At 42.3% G+C, this 19,031-nt stretch overlaps 1 protein-coding gene across 1 annotated transcript in view; it reads right to left on the bottom strand.

The window, feature by feature from the left end:
* The window catches only part of YWHAZ (tyrosine 3-monooxygenase/tryptophan 5-monooxygenase activation protein zeta), a 32,422-nt gene extending 31,235 nt beyond the window's left edge, over window positions 1-1,187 (bottom strand). The window contains exon 1 of the mRNA XM_079901333.1: window positions 806-1,187. The gene's annotated coding sequence lies outside the window, so the exon portion shown is untranslated. The remainder of the gene's footprint in view (window positions 1-805) is intronic.
* Window positions 1,188-19,031: the final 17,844 nt, after the last annotated feature.

Below are 19,031 nucleotides of genomic sequence, written 5' to 3'. Positions count from 1 at the left end.
CTACCTGGGTTTCCAGCCCCCCTCCACCCGGACATAGAAAGCCAGCCCATCCCCCACCCCGCCAGGAATATTCAAGTCCCCCCGCCGCGGAACCCAGGAAATTCGGCTCTGGGTCGCGGGCGAGCCCCACCCCGGAGCCGACTCGGCCGAAGTGCAGCCTCGCCCAGGTCTACCTGGCGGGCGCTTCCGGGCCGCCTCGGCTCGCAGCCCGGTGCCCGGGCCTCCCGCCGCGCCGCCACCCGGGTGGGGGAGGGCTGGGTGCCGCCACCGCAGCGCGGGGCGCGGAGGCTGCGCCGAGGAGCGGGCGGGAGAGGCAGGGGAGGGGGGAGGCGGCGGGGAGGGGGCGGCCTCACCTGCGCCACTGCAATGCCCGCAGCCGCCGAGTCATTATCTCGGGCGGAAGCGAGCAGCGGGGAGGCGCTGAAAAGGGAGCTTCGGGGGCGCGGGTGGGAAAGGATCGCAGCCGGCGGTGCCTCGGCCGGCCAGGAACCGGCGACCGGGCGGGTCCCGGGGATCTGGCGTGTGGGCGCCCTTCCCACCGAGGGGGCCGGGACCGGGGCCGGGCGCTCATCGCGGCCGATGCGGAAGCAAGTAGCCCGAAGCAGCCGCTAGCCGCCCGCCCGAATCCAGCGGAAGAGAAGCCGCCGCCCGTCTCCGCCTGAGGAGACTCCGCCTCAGCCCAGCGCCGCTCCCGCCGGGCGAGTGGGGCTGAAGGGATGCGGAGCGGGGACGGCCCCCGCGCTTTCGGAAGGCTGGCCGGGGACAGGAAGGAGCCGGGCGAGGCGGCGGCGGCCGGATCCCTTACCTGTGTCCGGAGTGGGTGGCGACGGACGGACGGGGCTCAGCGGTCTCTGGGCGGCAGCGGCGAGGCTGAGACTCTGTCCCTGGATCTCGCTGCTCACAGGCTACAGCCGCTCCGCAGACACGGGGTTTCCTCCAATCACCAGCCCCGGCAGCAGGGGCGCCACACGCACGATGACGTCAAACGCTGCTATGGCAACCGTTGATTGGTGCCCACAGCTCAGGGGGCCCAGAGCAACCGCCGCTCCCCAGCGCGGGGCCGTCCTGCCCGCCCGCACTAGAGGGCGAGCGGAGGAGCGCGCGTCCTCTCCGTTCCCAACACTCCTCCCCAGCCCGCTCGGCTTCCAGCTTTTCTACTCCTGTCCTGAGTGCGCCTGAACAGGAAGCTCTTTTTTTTTTTTTCTCCTGGCCACCAATACCCCCACCCCTTACTCGCCTTCCCTTCGGATCCCCCCGCTACCTCCGCCGGCTCACTCTTCTAAACCAGACAGGAGGAAATTTCTCCCCACCCCCACCGTAGCTTTTCGTGCGATCCTTCTGCGCCTGCGCCAGTTACTCCCTCTAGAAGGGGCTCCCGTTCAGCAACATCCGGGACCTTTCACATCCTCCCCCACCACCACCTCCCAGCCGCCTGGCCCGCCCCGCCCTCCGTGTTTCGCGGTGGTAGCTGCCCCCGGGGCCATCCGAGGGGCGGGATTACGAGAGCGGCTCCGCGGCGCTAGCATCCTGATGGGGACTTGGGGTAGTGGGAGGGCGCGGTCAGAGGGTCGGGTAGGGGCGTGGTGGCGCGCTAGCCTGCTAGCCCGCCGCTCCCCCACGCCGGGCGGGGCGACCGGGGCGCGCGGCCCCTCCCTTTCTCCCTTCCGCCGCCGCGGCTTTACCTGCTGGCTCGGGGAAAGCGGCCGGAGGCCTTTTAAGGCTCGGCAGAGAGTGAGGCGTCCGGTCCCAGAGGGTGGGCTGAGCGACGGGATGGTTTTCCAATCGGAATTTGGGGATCAGCGCGCAGTGACAGCTGCGAGGGGACAATGGGTGGGCGCGAAGTGGGGCTGAGGTGGGGCGGGCGGGCGGAGCTGAGGCCTGGAAGGAGGCTCTCAGAAAGCCTACAACCTCCGAGGGGAAAAGACAGCTTCCTTAGATGGAGGCTTTGAGGTGGCCGGGGAGGCCTTAACAAGAAGGGAGGCAAAGAAAGAGGTTTGACCGTCGTATTGCCTCGTTTCTCGTAGGTTACATTTTTGTGTCCAAATAAAGCTTTCACTTAAAGACCTCATGCTGCAGTGGTTTAAAACGTAATGATGATTACGTATTTTCTCCTGAAGCAAGGTTTTAGGGACTCGGAGGTTCCCGGGGCCCGGATTGACCCAGCTGGCGGTGGGCCGCAGGCAGGGCGAGGAGCAGGGACCGGGAGCCAGGAAGAGAGGAAAGAGAAGGGCGGAAATTGCAGGTGCCGCATTAACGTGCCAACCTAAAACGGTAGGGCCTCCACCCAGTCAATTTAAGGAAGTTCTAAGAGATGAATTCACAGTGTGAAATGTCCCTGATCCGTGTTCCTTTAAATGTATTAGAGCTTAGAAGAGATTAGTGCCTGGTTGACCTGCAAAACCAGTTGCAAAAGTCGTCTGGAGTTTATAGAACTCAGAGCTCTTCTACTACCCATGTGTAAACTCCATCTTGGCCTCATTGACTTTTCCAACATCTCTTTACTGAGCACTTACTAGGGCCCTGCTTTAGGCACAGCTGACAAAGGAGCCTCACAGGAGTGGAGCCTCACAGGAGTTCAGCCTCAACTTCCGCAGAGGATTGAACTTACCGGTAGCAGACACATAAAATGTTTCCTCCTTCGTCCAGCACCTGGTTCTTCCGAGCACCTTGTCTTGTTCTGTATGATGGATACAGTGTCTGTGCCACAAGACTGTTCTACAAATGACGTTTTGCCTGAAGTTCCAACTGGCATTTATATAGTAAAAGATAAACCAGGAAGAGAGTTTTCCAGTGACCGGTTCAATTTCAGTGCTTTTTATTTTCCCCATCGGAACAGAGTCATAGTAGGCTGAATGGATGAACAAATTGATCAGGGTTTTGTTTCTGGGATATTAAAGTCACCTTTCTTTGACTCCCAAGCAAATTCTTTTAGGGAGTGACTCACTTAAAATGACTAATATTTCAAAAGATTTCTTAAAAAAAAATTTTTTTTGTCTCCAGTTTTGTGCTAGGCACCAGAAATTTGACAGAAGATACTAAGTTTAAAACATCTTTCTTAAAAGGAAATTGATGGGAGTTCCTGGTGGCCTAGTGGTTAGGATTCCAGGCTTTCACTGCCATGACCTGGGTTCAATCCCTGGTCGGGGAGCTGAGATCCTGTAAACCACGTGCTCCCCACCCCCCAAAAAAACTGATGTTTCTTTAATATCTCAAATACATGTCTAGATAGAATATATGCCGTTTGTTTTAGAGGAAGTTTAGGGATTTCTCTACATAAATAAGTTGTGGATTTACCTTAGGAAACAGCTAAGTTAGGTTTTTGCCTCCTGCTTTAAACAGCAAGGCTTTTTGGTGAAACGACAGGAGCTATTAGGTTTTACATACTCAGATCAACATGCTCATTGAATAAAGTGTAATGAGTTGCAGGGGAGCAAGGATAGGGAATGTCATGAAAGCCCCAATTGATACGTATTGTGAGGAATAGGAATAATATATGGCAAGGATCATTGAAAACGAAGAAATAGAACCTATGAACTTGAACTCTAGGACAATTACTAGAGACTTTGAGTAGTAGCCTAACCTGTTTTTATTTTCTTCACTGCTCAACTCTGTTGCCTCCGTCAAGTTGCTTAACCTTCTGTGCCTTGATATCCCCATCAATAAAATACTGGTAATAAAAACACTTAACTCACTAAATGGTGTTGAGGATTAAATGAAGACATATATAGGGGACTTGCCTGGTGGTCCACTGGCTAAGACTCTGTGCTCCCAGTGCTGGGGACCGGGGTTTGATCCCTGGTCAGGGAACTAGATCCCACAGGCTGCAACTAAAGATACCGCATGCCACAACTAAGACCCAGTGCAGCCCAATGCATAGATAAATATTTTTTAAAATAAATAAATGAAGATATATGTATACACATACATATATATACATATATAAATGTATAATAAAGGTATCATATAAGCAATTATATGAGTATCTTAAAATGTGAAAGATATACATATGTATAATATAATAATGTATAAGTGATGTATATTATAGATATATATTATACTTAATTATCCTTATTATAATATATACAATATTATGTATTTTATATACATAGTGTCTAGCAGCATTCCCTGCTAACTTAGCTATTATTATTCATTTGTAGATGGATATATCTGATGTATCTGCTCTTCAAAGGGTTGTGAATATAAAATGAAACCATATATTTAAAAAATCTTTAAAAAGTATGAGGTATAAAGGTGTTCACTCTGGAAATGCAACTTTGTTAGTATGTTAGCGCAAAGGAGCCGTAAGTGGTAGGACAGTGATTATTGCTCCATTCCTGTACAAGAGACTGCAAAGATCTCCTCAGATCTATGTTATACATTAAAATGGGAAAGCGTTCAGGTGAATTAGTGTAAGTCCATCGTTTTAATTGGAAAAACATCTCACAGGATGGACTCTATTGATGATGTGGCAGTTACATGATCTTTTAAGCTTAATCACAATTCAGTCAGGTTATAATCTCACTTCAACATTATGCTTTAATTGTAGAAATGCAACATAGTGCAGTGGGCTTTGGAGTCAGAATGGGATACAAATTTTCGTTTGTCATTCAGAGCTACATGACCTTAGGCTACTAAATTGGACATACTAATATCCAATTCCATCAGATTATTGCAAGAATAAGTAAGAGATAGAGTAAGGAGAGAGCTACACATAGTGCTCTATATCACAATTATCTATTGTTGGAATAACAGCCTAGAGTTTGTGGTAGAGGCAGACTAGTTATTCACCAAGCCTATTTTTCTCTCTCAGAGCCTCAGCTGGACTCCATTGCCCAGTCTCCCTTGCAATTGGGTGTGGCCACGAGCCTGATCAGTAACTAATAGGATGTGACCAAAGTGATGTGCTTCACTTGTGGCCTTGGTCCATAAAAACCTCCCTGTTTGAACCTTTATTAGGTCCCTTAACGCACCTCTCTTTGCCACCTGAAATGGAGAGGATTTCAAGGATTTAGAGGAGAGGGACTGTAAAATGAAAGGAGCCTGAGTCCCTGAAAGTCTATGAAAGTCGGCCTTGAACATTTTGGACTTTATTGAGGGATATCTTCTCTTTTTTAAGCCACTGAGATTTAGGATTTATCTGTTATAAGAGCTAGCACTATAATGTCTGTAGATGTCATTGGCAAATCCAAAGCATGGTAAAGATTTTTTTAAAAGAGAAAATGGGAAAGAAAAAAGGGGGTTGGGAGGGAAAAGAAGTGAGAGAGTAAGAAAAGGGAACCTGATCTTGTGATAAAAGATATTTTATGTATTTGCGACTAATCTATTGACTTTTAGCATGACCTTAAGAAAGTAACATTTACTCAATTCTAAATCAATCTAAGGGACTTCCCTGGTGGCACAGTGGTTAAGAATCCACCTGCCAATGCAGGGAACATAGGTTCGAGCCCTGGTCTGGGAAGATCCCACATACTTTTCAAAGACGTTTTAAATATATGGTTTCATTTTATATTCACAACCCTTTGAAGAGCAGAGACATCAGATATATCCATCTACAAATGAATAATAACAGCTAAGTTAGCAGGGAATGCTGCTAGACACTATGTATATAAAATACATAATATCGTATATATTATAATAAGGATAATTAAGTATAATATATATCTATAATATATATAAGGTATAGATCCCACATGCACACCACAACGAAGAGTAGCTCCCACTTGCCGCAACTAGAAGAAAGCCCGCGCGCAGCAACGAAGACCCAACACAGCCAAAGATAATAAATAAATTAAAAGTAAATTAATCTGAGTCTCACTACTTTACCTTTTAATTTACTATTTACTTGATGCCATCCTCATTCTGTTGTCTACTACTTTAGCCTTATTTTTCCAAAAAACACTTTCAGTCCGTACCTTTTAACTGTATCCCCACATCCCAGACTCTAGCCCTGTGTTCTATGATACTTTGGTCACAGACTGGGTTTTTTGCATGCTGATTAAAAAAACAAAAATGTAAACCAATAAGAAAGCCAAGTCAACTGTGAACTCTCATTTCATCCCTTCATCAGGCACTTAACTAGGGCCCACTGGTCAGAGATGATGCTGCACTGGAGGGGTAAAAATGCATGGATCGTGCTCCCTCCCTGAAGGAGCACACAGTCTAGGGACAGAGCCAAACACCGAATGCAATTACAGTGAAGCACAGTGAAGTAAGGGCTTGTAAAGGTAAGCAGATTGTGTTTTGAGAAATCAGAGCTGTGAGCACTGTCCATGGAGAAGTGAGGAAGGTTCCCCGAAAAACTCATATTCATCCTATACATGACTGATTTGCTCATCAGCAGAGTCAATTTTGCTTTTTTGCCTCCAATGGCATTTTTAATTCCACAGTGAAATTTTTAGCTTCCTTACATTTTTTACCTTACCGGTGACTGATAGATACCATATCTCCCCACATCCTATTAAGTACACAAAGAGACATTTTCTGAAGTTTTCTTTTCCTATAGTAAATCATCTTCGGTTGTATACTCTTCTTTGGAGTCTTCAGATAGCACTCTGTTTCCTTGTGCTATAGAGTTTTTTTCGATCCTATGATGGGGTGGTGATTGTTTTCCTATTACATGTCAATAAGGGAAGTTCCTTCCAGTCTCAGAGTTGGCCAACTGGCAGATGAAATTTCCTCTGCTTCTCTTGACCATCGTCTTGAAAACAGATCTAAAGTGGTAGGGAGAGTGCAGGAACACACTCACCTACCCAAATGCTGGAATCCTGCAGACATTTACATTTATCACCTGTTGAGGAACCGCCACGACAGGATCTTCCCCTGACCCATTGTTCAGTTGTCTGCAAGGAGGAGAATTTATGTTGACAAGAATCAGAGGCTATCTGGGGTTCTTCTTTAATCAGCTGTGATAAATGGAAAAACTACAATCTTAAATGCTGAAGGCTGTCAGCATGCTTCCCCACGATGCTTTATCTGCAGCCCCTTATGCCAGGGGTCTATCCATCACATTCTGTAACCAGCCACCCCTGCCTCCCTGGTCCTCTGTAATTCTACTGTGCCTTCTCCTGGGATTTGGAGATTCTGACTGAATAACAGTGTGAAGGCTTAACTTCTTCGTAACCATTTTGCTCTTCTTTCTCAGAGGATCAAGTATTCATGACAAAGTTTCTTGGTTTAGTTTCCTCTGCACTGTAGTCAGTGGAAATGCCCCTTGCAAATGGCTGACTCTTATTTTTCAAAAACTTTTTCATGATATTTTAATGGCAAAATGGGAACCATTGTAGCAAAGATTGTAGCTTGGCACCATTTTAACATCTTAACATTTAAGTCTCCTGTTGCAGTCTCCAGTAGAATTTTTTTTTTTTTTTTTGCAGTACGCGGGCCTCTCACTGTTGTGGCCTCTCCCGTTGCGGAGCACAGGCTCCGGACGCACAGGCTCAGCGGCCATGGCTCACGGGCCCAGCCGCTCCGTGGCATGTGGGATCTTCCCAGACCGGGGCACGAACCCGTGTCCCCTGCATCGGCAGGCGGACTCTCAACCACTGCGCCGCCAGGGAAGCCATCCAGCAGAATTTATTTTAGGTTCACAGCAAAATTGAGAGGAAGGTACAGACATTTTCATATAGCCCCAGCACCCCCTTCTGCATAGCTTCACCTATTTTTGACATCTCCCACCAGAGTGGGATATTTGTTAAAACTGATAAAATTGATTTGTTAAAATTGAGTGGTATTTTGTTAAAATACATTTACAAATCATTATCAGCCAAAGTTTCAGGTGTACCTTTGGGTTCACTCTGGGTGTTGTCCATTCGATGGGTTTGGGCAAATGTATGATGATATATATCCATCATTAAAGTGTCATATGGGGTAGTTTCACTAAAAACTGTAGTTTCACCTAAAAATTCTCTGCTCCATCTATTCATCTCTCCCTGCAACCCGCAGTAACCACTGATCATTTTACTGTCTCCATAGTTTTCCCTTTCCCAGAATGTCATATAGTTGGAATTATACAGTAGCACCTTTTCACATTGGCTTCTTTCACTTAGTGATATACATTTAAGATTCCTCCATGTCTTTTCATGGCTTCCCTCCATGGATTTTCTTTTCTTTTTTTTTTTGGCCATGCCCTACGGCATGTGGGATCTTAGTTCCCTGACCAGGTATTGAACCCTCACCCCCTGCAATGGAAGCATGAAGTCTTAACCACTGGCCCACCAGGGAAGTTCCCTGGATTTTCTTTTCTTTTCTTTTTCAGGGCTGAATAATATTTAATTGTCTGGATATACCACAAAACTGTGATACACCCATTCACCTACCAAAGGACATCTTTGTTGCTTCCAGGTTTGGATAATTATGAATAAAGCTGCTATAAACATTCATGTGCAGATTTTTGTGCAGACATTAGTTTTCACCTCCTTTGAGTAAACACCAAGGAGTGCCATTGCTGGATTGTATGGTCAAAGTATGTTTAGTTTTGTAAGAAACCACTAAACTGTCTTCCAAACGACTATACCATTTTGCATTCTTGCCAGCAATGAATGATAGTTCCTGTTGCTCTACATCCTTATCAGCATTTGATGCTGTCAGTGTTCTAGATTTTGGCCATTTTAGTAGGTGGGTAGTGTTATCTCATTGTTCTTTGAATTTGCATTTCCCCAATGACATATGATGTGGAGCATCTTTCCATATGCTTATTTGCCACCTGTATGTCTTCTCTGATGAGGTGCCTGTTAAGGTCTTTGGTCAATTTTTTAATCCAGTTGTCTTCTCATTGTTGAGTTCTAAGAGTTATTTGTATATTTTGGATAACAGTCCTTTATCAGTCATTTGCAAATATTTTCTCCCAGTCTGTGGCTTGTCTTCTCATCCTCTTGAACAATTATATTTTTTAATATATTATATTTTTATATTTTGTAAGCAAAGGTAAAAACCTTAATTTGGTGTTAAGCATTAAAATAACTTTTGGAACTTACCATTGAGATTAGTGGTGCAGAAATGAAGGTGCTGGCTTATGATATTTACCAGAAATGTCTTCTGAATTCAGGAATCATTTTATATGAGAGGTACTCATATGTACAAAGCAAAATGAAAAAAGGTACAGGTACTACCATGTCTGATCATCTTTTGGAGATTGCCACCATTTGATAACGGTTTGAGCAAGATGGAAGCAGCTGGGAACTCACAGTTTCAAAAGTGTATCATTTACAATTCAAAAGCAATCATGGAGTGGAAAGGTCAGAAGAAAAATTTGTCCCCTTCTGGCCTGTATTTCAGTCCTGAGTACCCAAGAATAAGCAAAGGGAACATGTGGAATTCATTAAGGGTTGAAAATACAATAAGAATGCATATATATCAGAAGACTTAAAATAAAAATTCCCCCCTTTAGGCATCTGGAAAAGGCATCAAGGGCAATGTGAATTTCTGGCAGTTTTCCCAGGACCTGATATAAAATTTTTCTGGACCTAAGAGCAGAATTTCTGTATTCTAGTTTCCCTGCTCTTTCCTCTGGGGCAATTACTCTCAACTTGAAATTATTTTTCGGAGGAGTTCACACACTTTCTTAACCATGAAATCCTCAGGAATCCCTGAAATATTTCAATATTTCAGCGACTAGATAGGAAATTTAAACCAAACCCACTCTATAGGACATGAGATGGTTATTTTGGGCAGTCAAGATGTGTGTTTTTGACATGACTAACTTTCATACAGTTAACGCCTCACTTATTTGTTAAACATTGATTTTTCAGTCAGGTTAGTATAGTCAGCAGGCTTCAGACTTGGTCAATTAAAAACTGAATAAGTAACAACTGCAGGAACATTTAAATTGGTAAGGGACCAGTAGAAGGAAAGGGCACATGTGTTGAACTGTTTCTCTAAACCACCATTGGCCAAAAGATCTATCTAAGCAATTTATAAGATGAGGTCACCTTCCTTTTGTGACTTTCCTATCACAGCTTTGCAGCTAGCAATAGCTTATGCATGCAAGTGGCATAAATAAATCAAAGCGCATCTGCTAGGCAGCGGCTACATATATGAGAAGGTAGGGATTAGAAACAGTACAAAGGTCAAGCTTTAGAAAGAACAATCAAACCTGAACTGCCGACAAAGAAGACTTGATTGTTTTATTAGAGTAAGTTGAGAGTCAGAGGTCAGGGAGAAGCGAGAGCTGTACTTGACTGAGAATAGAGGGAAATATAAATACAGGAAAAGCGCCAACATCTGCTGCAGAGAGACGGAGAATGGAGAGTGCATTCTAGGACAGGCCTTCCGTATGGTACCCTAATGTTCTCCTTTGCTGAAACATCTCAAGGGCCTTTTTGGAAGGGCAAGTAAATAATATCAGAACCAGGGGATTCTGGAATGTCAGTGAAACACTCAACATCATCATGGATTGTCTTCATTGTCTTTAGGAAAACAGAACAACATCAACAGATCTGGGTTCTGGAAAGACCACATTTATTCTTTCATTCTGAACAGATGTTTATTGAATAACTACTTAAATACCACATGTAACAGGTGCTGAGAGTGGAAAGATGGAAACTTCTAGACCACAATAGAGTCATATTTTTGTGGGAAAGACAAATATATTAGCTACCTCTTTGTAGGCAATTGATAAAGACTGGTTGAATGGAGGAATAATGAATAAATAAATGGATTTTTAAAAGAGAATAGCATTTTGGAGACTACTGATATTGCTACATATGAATAATAACATGAATAAATGAAATTCACTGATAAACACACTCTCAGTATTTATTTAAACCCAGAAATACTAGGAAGTATTTCTTTATTAAGAAAAACTGAGTAAATTTACTTTATGTCCATTTCTCTGCAGAGGACCCCAGGAGAGATTTGGTTAGTGATGAAATGAGGTAGGGGAATCAAAGGAGAAGAGAAACAAGTCCTGGATAATCCAGTTACATATAAATATTGAACATAAAAAGGACCTTGTCATTTTAAAAATATTTACTTTATTCAGGGGACAGACTCAAAACATAAACTTAAAAATGGCTATTAGAATTAAAATATCACCTTCAAGTCTATTTTTGAAAAATATACAAATAAACAAAGGATTGTATTATAACAAAAAAACCTAATATTCTTTAAAAGCCAAAATTTAATCCCTTGTTGGTTAGATCAATTTTATAGAACTTTTTTTTTTAACTTCAGACTATTCTACAAAGCTACAGTAATCAAAACAATATGGCACTGGCACAAAAACAGAAACATAGATCAATGGAACAGGATAGAAAGCCCAGATATAAACCCACACACCTATGGTCAATTAATCTATGACAAAGGAGGCAAGGATATGCAATGGAGAAAAGACAGTCTCTTCAATAAGTGGTGCTGGGAAAACTGGACAGCTACATGTAAAAGAAGGAAATTAGAACACTCCCTAACACCATACACAAAAATAAACTCCAAATGGATTAGAGACCTAAATGTAAGACTGGGCACTATAAAACTCTTAGAGGAAAACATAGGAAGAACACTCTTTGACATAAATCACAGCAAGATATTTTTTGATCCACCTCCTAGAGTAATGGAAATAAAAACAAAAATAAACAAATGGGACCTAATGAAACTTAAAAGCTTTTGTACAGCAAAGGAAACCATAAACAAGATGAAAAGACAGCCCTCAGAATGGGAGAAAATATTTGCAAATGAATCATCAGACAAAGGATTAATCTCCAACATATATAAATAGCTCATGCAGCTCAATATTAAAAAAACAAACAACCCAATCCAAAAATGGGCAGAAGACCTAAATAGACATTTCTCCATAGAAGACATACAGATGGCCAAGAAGCACATGAAAATCTGCTCAACATCACTAATTATTAGAGAAATACAAATCAAAACTACAATGAGGTATCACCTCACACCAGTTGGAATGGGCATCATCAGAAAATCTACAAACAACAAATGCTGGAGAGGGTGTGGAGAAAAGGGAACCCTCTTGCACTGTTGGTGGGAATGTAATTGATACAGCCACTCTGGAGAACAGTATGGAGGTTCCTTAAACAACTAAAAATAGAACTACCATATGACCCAGCAATCCCACTACTGGGCATATATCCAGAGAAAACCATAATTCAAAAAGAGTCATGCACCTCAATGTTCATTGCAGCACTATTTACAATAGCCAGGTCATGGAAGCAACCTAAATGCCCATCGACAGATGAATGGATAAAGAAGATGTGGTACATATATACAATGGAATATTACTCAGCCATAAAAAGGAATGAAACTGGATCATTTGTAGAGATGTGGATGCATCTAGAGACTGAGTGAAGTAAGTCAGAAAGAGAAAAACAAATATCGTATATTAACGCATATATGTGGAACCTAGAAAAATGGTACAGATGAACCAGTTTGCAGGACAGAAATTGAGACACAGATGTAGAGAACAAACGTATGGACACTACGGGGGGGAAAGCGGTGGTGGGTGGGGGTGGTGGTGAGATGAATTGGGAGACTGGGTTTGACATGTATACACTGATGTGTATAAAATGGATGACTAATAAGAAAATAAATAAATAAACATTAAAACAACAACAACAACAACCAGGTATTCTTAAAGAAACTACAGATCAATAGTAAGGGTTTTGGTTTTTTTGTTTTGTTTTGTTTTGTTTTTTGCTACTAATCATGAGGGATATTTTTCCCCTTGAGTGTGTTTTTATCTTAATGATTTAGCATCTAACACAGTTTCTTGAAAAAAGAAAGTATGTTTATTGAATGGATGATGAGCCAATTAATGAGTGTTGGGTGTTTTTTTAATTGAAATTTTTATTGAGATAATATTAGATTCACATACAGTTTTAAGAAATAATACAGAGAGATACCTTGCACCCTTTATCCAGTTCCCCCAATGATAACATCTTATAAAACTATAGTATAATATATTGACTACCATATTGACACTGATACAATCTGCAGATCTTATTCAGGTTTTCCAGCTTTACTTGTACTCATTTGTGTGTGTGTGTGTTAATTCTATACCATTTATCACATACATGGTTTCCTCTGTCTACCCCTAAAGTTAAGTTACAGAACAGTTCCATCACAGGAGGGATCCTGTTGCCCTTTTATAACTATATCCATTTCTCTCCTGTATCCCCACCTCCTTTTTCACCCCTGACAACCACTAATCTGTTCTCCATTACTAAAATTTTGTCATTTCAAAGTGTTACGTAAATGGAATCATATAGTATGAAGTTGTTGGGAATTAGCTTTTTTTTCACTTAGCATAATCTTGAGATAATCCCCTTGAGATGCATCCAAGCTGTTACAAGTATCAATAGTTCATTCCTTTTCATTGCTGAGTAGTATTCCATGGTATGGGTGTACCAGAGTTTGTTTGACCCGTTCATCTGTTGAAGGACATCTGGGCCATTTCCAGTGTTTGGTTATTTTTTAACATCGTTATTGGAGTATAATTGCTTTACAATGGTGTGTTAGTTTCTGCTTTATAACAAAGTAAATCAGCCATACATATATATATGTTCCCATATCTCTTCCCTCTTGCGTCTCCCTCCCTCTCACCCTTCCTAGAGTGTTGGGTATTTTATATTTTTATAGAAAAGTCATATTTTTTGTTCATACTTTTCAAAAAGAGAGAGACTTGAGAACCATTGAAGAAACAAATGTAAATGTGGCCTGTGGAAGAGTCTGCAAGTTTTCTCCAATACATCTTCTTGCTTTCTTCTAGAAACAGTAATAGAATTTCTCATATTCTGCTGGGCACAATGTTCCCTGGAAAAAAGACCACATTTCTTACCACCCACCCAGGTGGGCCTTGTAATGGCCAAGACATGTAAGGAGATGTTTGATGTGAGACTTCTGGGAAGTATCCAGAAAGGGAAAGGATGCTCACTGCTTTGTCCCTTCCCCTTCCTGCTGGCCAGAGTGTGGACATAGTGAGCGCTAGGTAAGCTAACCTGGACTGAGGCAGAATACCAAGAAAAGTGGAGCAGACAAGCAGAAGGAGCGTGGGGCTCTCAGAACTTCTCGGAACTGCTGTACTACCCCTAACCTGCATTTTTGTTGTTTTTGTTAATGAGATTAAGCCCCTGCTAGTTCAGAGTGTCTATCATTTGTAGTCAAAAGATTGGGATTGACATATATACACTAATATGTATAAAATGGGTAACTAATAAGAACCTGCTGTACAAAAAAATAAATAAAATAAAATTCAAAAAAAAAAAAAAAGTAATCCTAGGGACTTCCCTGGTGGTGCAGTGGTTAAGAATCCGCCTGCCAATGCAGGGGTCACGGGTTTGAGCTCTGGTCTGGGAAGATCCCACAGGCCGTGGAGCAACTAAGCCTGTGAGTCACAACTACTGAGCTTGTGCTCTAGAGCCCACGAGCCACAACTACTGAGCCCGCGTGCCACAACTACTGAAGCCCGCACGCCTAGAGCCCATGCTCCACAACAAGAGAAGCCACCGCAATGAGAAGCCCGTGCACCACAACAAAAAGTAGCCCCTGCTCGCCACAACTAGAGAAAGCCCGCGCACAGCAACAAATTAATTGGATACCTAATAGGTGCCAACTTGTGTGCTCAGTGCTTTATATATGAATTCTCACAAAACTAACACAGCCTAAATAAATAAATAAATTTATATTTTTTTAAAAAGTAATCCTAGCTAACAGTGGCATAAATAGTCCTAAAATTGTTACCTATTCCGTATACTTGTTGTGGATTCTATGACTCTAGTTTGAGATTCAATTTTCTTTTTTGCCTATAGATGTCCAATTGCTCTAGCATCATTTTTTTTTTTTTTTTTTAAGAAAGGTATCCTTCCTCCATTGAATTGCTTTTGCACCTTTGCCAAAAATCAGCTGGGCAAATTTTTGTGGCTCTATTTAGTTCATTCCCTGTTATTACTGAATAGTATTCCATTGCATGAATAGACCATGGTCTCCTCATCTGTTCACCCATTGCTGGACATCTGGTTGCTTTTTTGGTTTTGGCTATTACGGAGAAAGCTGCTGTGAACACTGACGTACCCATTTTTGTGTGGACATCTGCTTTCATTCCTCTTGGGTAAATATCTAGGAGTGGAATTGAAGGGTCATATGGTAGGTGTATGTGTAATTTTATAAGACACCGCCAAACCGCTTTCTAAAGTGGCTGTACTATTTTCACAAGAAATGTATGAAAGTTTCAGTTGTTCTATATCCTTGGAAACACTTAGTGTCGTCAGTCTCTTTAATTACAGCCACTCTAGTGAGTGTGTAGGGCTATCTCATTGTGGTTTTAAAATGCATTTCTCTAATGACTAATGATGCTGAGCATTTTTTCATGTGCTTACTTGCCATTTGTATAGCATCTTTTCTATATTTTTAATTTTTTTGACTTATTAGGTACATGTTTAAAAAACACCAAATAAGTATTTGAGGGAGTTTACCTTTAAAGGAATTCTGAAGTGCTTCTTCCCAGCTTCAAAGGGTATTAGGTTTTTAGGAAAACAAAAGTCACTCTTCATTAAAAAAAAAAAAAAGGGAGAGAGAGAGAGAGGACAACTTTCCTAATTTATTTAGTGTGTGTATTTGGATTTCCATGTATAGTACTAAGTTATTTAAAGAAAGATATACAACAGAATAACTAAAAAAACATAGTGATTACTGCTCATCCTTCATTGAATTAAAGTGAACATGATACTTTGGTGGTCATATTGCTAACCAAATGTGAAGAACTTAACTTCTTCAAGCCAGCATGTTAGCATTTTAGCAAATAACTTCTTAGCAATTTTTCTGACCCTTCTCAAAGGTAATCATTCCTTTCTCTGACTTTGAGAAGCCTCTCTGTGTTGTAGAAGATGTGTCTCGTGGCATGCCTCTCCTAGGAATGGCAGTAAGTGCCACGATCCAGTAGGATCGTGGCACTAGAGATGGATGGAGGGTAGTAGAAGCTTCCATTTTGCTTTTCGTTTCAATCCAGTAGATTGAAGACCAGTAGTAGATTCAAGGCCAGAGTCCATTAAGCACATCTGACAAGAATGATATGGACGTCAGCAATTGGTTACATTGTTTAGAATAAATTAATTTTATTTACAGATTAATTTGATGGCATCACAACTCTTAGAGGCAATATGGCAGAGTGAATAGAGATTAGGTTATAGAGTCACTTGCAACCTCTCTGACTTTCTGATCCTCAGTTTCTTCATCTATAAATAGAGAAAATAATATCACATATAATGTGAAAATTAGTGATATGTAAATAGTGTCTGCCACTATGCAGGGCGAATAGTAGAGGTTCAATAAATAATAGTTCTTATTCTCATATTTCAGTCTTCCTAGTCTACAACTCAAGTTAATCACTTAAAAATTAGAAGTGATCATTGTGATAAGGTTTTCACTTCAGGTTACTTTTTATTATAGATCGTTTTCATTAATTGGACACCTACTACATGCCAAATTGTGTGCTCAGTACTTTATACATGAATTCTCACAAAACTAACATGAGGTAGATTTCCTTATTCTTTTTTTTTTTTGGTAACAGGAGAAAAGCATACAAATTTTATTGAATATTTACATGTACACGGGAGCCCTCACTAGAGAATGGTGACCTGAAGAAATGACCAGAGCAGGATGCTTTGATACCAGGAAAATTTTAATAGCCTGGTTTTCCATTTGCTGTCAGGTAATCCACTTGTTGTCTGATGTGAAAGTTGACAGGTGCAACTGCAAAATCTCTGCTGAGGGGTGGTGTTGGTGATGGGCTTGCGACTCACCCCAGGGACATAGACACTGGTTCAGGCATACTGGAGAACATTCAGCCACGTGAACAGCCCTGGGGACTGACATCTTGGATCATCTCCTTATTCTTATTTTACAGCAAATAGAGACCCACAAAGGGGAAGTAATTTGCTCAGGATTCTTCAGTTAGTCGAGGGGCAGAGCTTGAATTCAAACCAAAGCCAGATTCTGACGCTGGTATTTTAGCCACTGCGATCTCTTGCCTCCCATCTTTATTTTTATTTGCATTCTAAGCTTTACCTAATCTATACCTCACCTTACCTTAAGCCCCTCAGCTATGTTTGCAGATATCACTGCAGATATTATTCATCTAAGTTATTGGAATTGTAGCACATATAAACTTGAAAAATATGTTATCTGTTTAGCATTTCTGAGTTTTCTCCCTGACAGGCTCTGAGATCTAGAAGCTGACTTCTTCCAACTCATTATTCCATTCAGTTAAAAATATCCAAAAATTCCCAAGGACCAGTATAGAGAATGAATATTGTATTTGTTGGTATAACTCTGATTTTTAATTAACATATTGAAAAGAAATGTATGAATTTGAGTAGTACCCTTGTAACTTTTTCTTATTTCTTCTTTTCTCTTTCACCTTTAAGCGCTTTAAAATTTTAATTTTCAAACTACAATTTTGATCACTGTTTTAAAAATTAAAATTCCCTGCAATACCTCTTAGTAGTTCCCCTTTTCCATTTAATCTGGCTTCTGCCTGGGAATAGATGATCCTTATTCTATGACCTGAAGGTCGAAGAATTCCAAACCTGTAGTAGAGGCAGGGAATTATAGAAACAGAACCCTCCCCTGCTTCTAAGTTGTACGTGTGTGTGCGCAGGTGTGTGTGTGTGTGTGTGTGTGTGTGTGTGTGTGTGTGTAGCTCAATTCTGGTTTGAAAGCTTTTAAGGCTTTTCATACTGGGAGGTTACAGAGATTTGGTATTAACAGGTAGTATTCATTTTTAATTAAAAAAAATTTTTTTTTGGCTGCATTGGGTCTTCGTTGCTGAGTGCGGGCTTTCTCTAGTTGCAGTGAGCGGGCGCTACTCTTTGTTGCGGTGCCTGGGCTTCTCATTGCGGTGGCTTCTCTTGTTGTGGAGCACGGGCTGTAGGAGCGCGGGCTTCAGTAGTTGTGTGGCGTGGGCTCAGTAGTTGTGGCTCGCGGGCTCTAGAGCACAGGCTCAGTAGTTGTGGTGCATGGGCTTAGTTGCTCCATGGCGTGTGGGATCTTCCTGGAGCAGGGATCGAACCCTGCATTGGCAGGCAGATTCTTAACCACTGAGCCACCAGGGAAGTCCACAGATAGTACTGTAAACCGTTTTATTTATACAGAACAACTTTAAATAAGGTCTGCTTGAGATAGGGTCCTGCTAATTAGATTGTGAACTGTTGAGAGTTAGTTCTTTGTATCACCTGCAGCAAGTAAAGAATGCGGCAGGCAGATTAGCCTGACATTCAAAATTTAGAGACATGACAGCTCCTGCTCTGGGAAAAGCCACCGCGAGAGGTGAGGAGGTAAGTTGGATGTGCTCAATGTTTATGAAGGTTGCCGAAACCAAAAACGAAAGGACAGTTCTTAGAGTCTCAGGGTCAAACCTCATCTTTTCACCCACTTTTTACGAAGAAAAAATACCCGTCAGCATTGTCATTTTGAAATTCAAAGGACAGACTCTGAGGAAATGGCATCTCCAGATCACCTGTGATGACAGGAGTTTCCTGCAAGGATACTGGGTAGCAAAAGACATGTTGCCTCTTCAGGCAACAGCAGGGTGGATGTCCACGGCTCTCTGGTCAGCTCAGTGCAGCAGGTGAGAGTGGGAACAACACTCAGTGTCCCTTAGGATGCAGCCTGAGCACCTGCTTCAACTGCTCCTCGAAACTAACAAGAGTGTTGAGTTAGTTTGTCCTCATTCAAAATGGGACCGTTTCACATCAAGCCACCCCCATCCTGCATGTGGCCTTCTTGGGCCTTGGATCAATCCCCTGGTGAGCCCTGTAAGTTGCAGCTAAGGAGCATGGCTGGTCACTCAACACAGGGGGCACAGGTCATGGCAACTTAGGCAGCAAATAATTGGGCTACTTTCAGTAAAAAGCAGCTGTGGGTCTCATGGGAAGAGGTTACATCTCGTCCAAACTATGACTACTGATGGCAGTGCTATCCTAATTGTCAGGGTTCTCTTTTTTTTTTGCGATATGCGGGCCTCTCACTGCTGTGGCCTCTCCCACTGCATGTGGGATCTTCCCGGACTGGGGCACGAACCCATGTCC

The sequence above is a fragment of the Stenella coeruleoalba genome, assembly GCF_951394435.1.
Source record: "Stenella coeruleoalba genome assembly, chromosome: 17".
In the NCBI taxonomy this organism is placed as follows: Eukaryota; Metazoa; Chordata; class Mammalia; order Artiodactyla; family Delphinidae; genus Stenella; species Stenella coeruleoalba.
The sequence above is the reverse complement of the archived record's forward strand: the minus strand, read 5'-3'. Positions and strand labels throughout refer to the sequence as shown.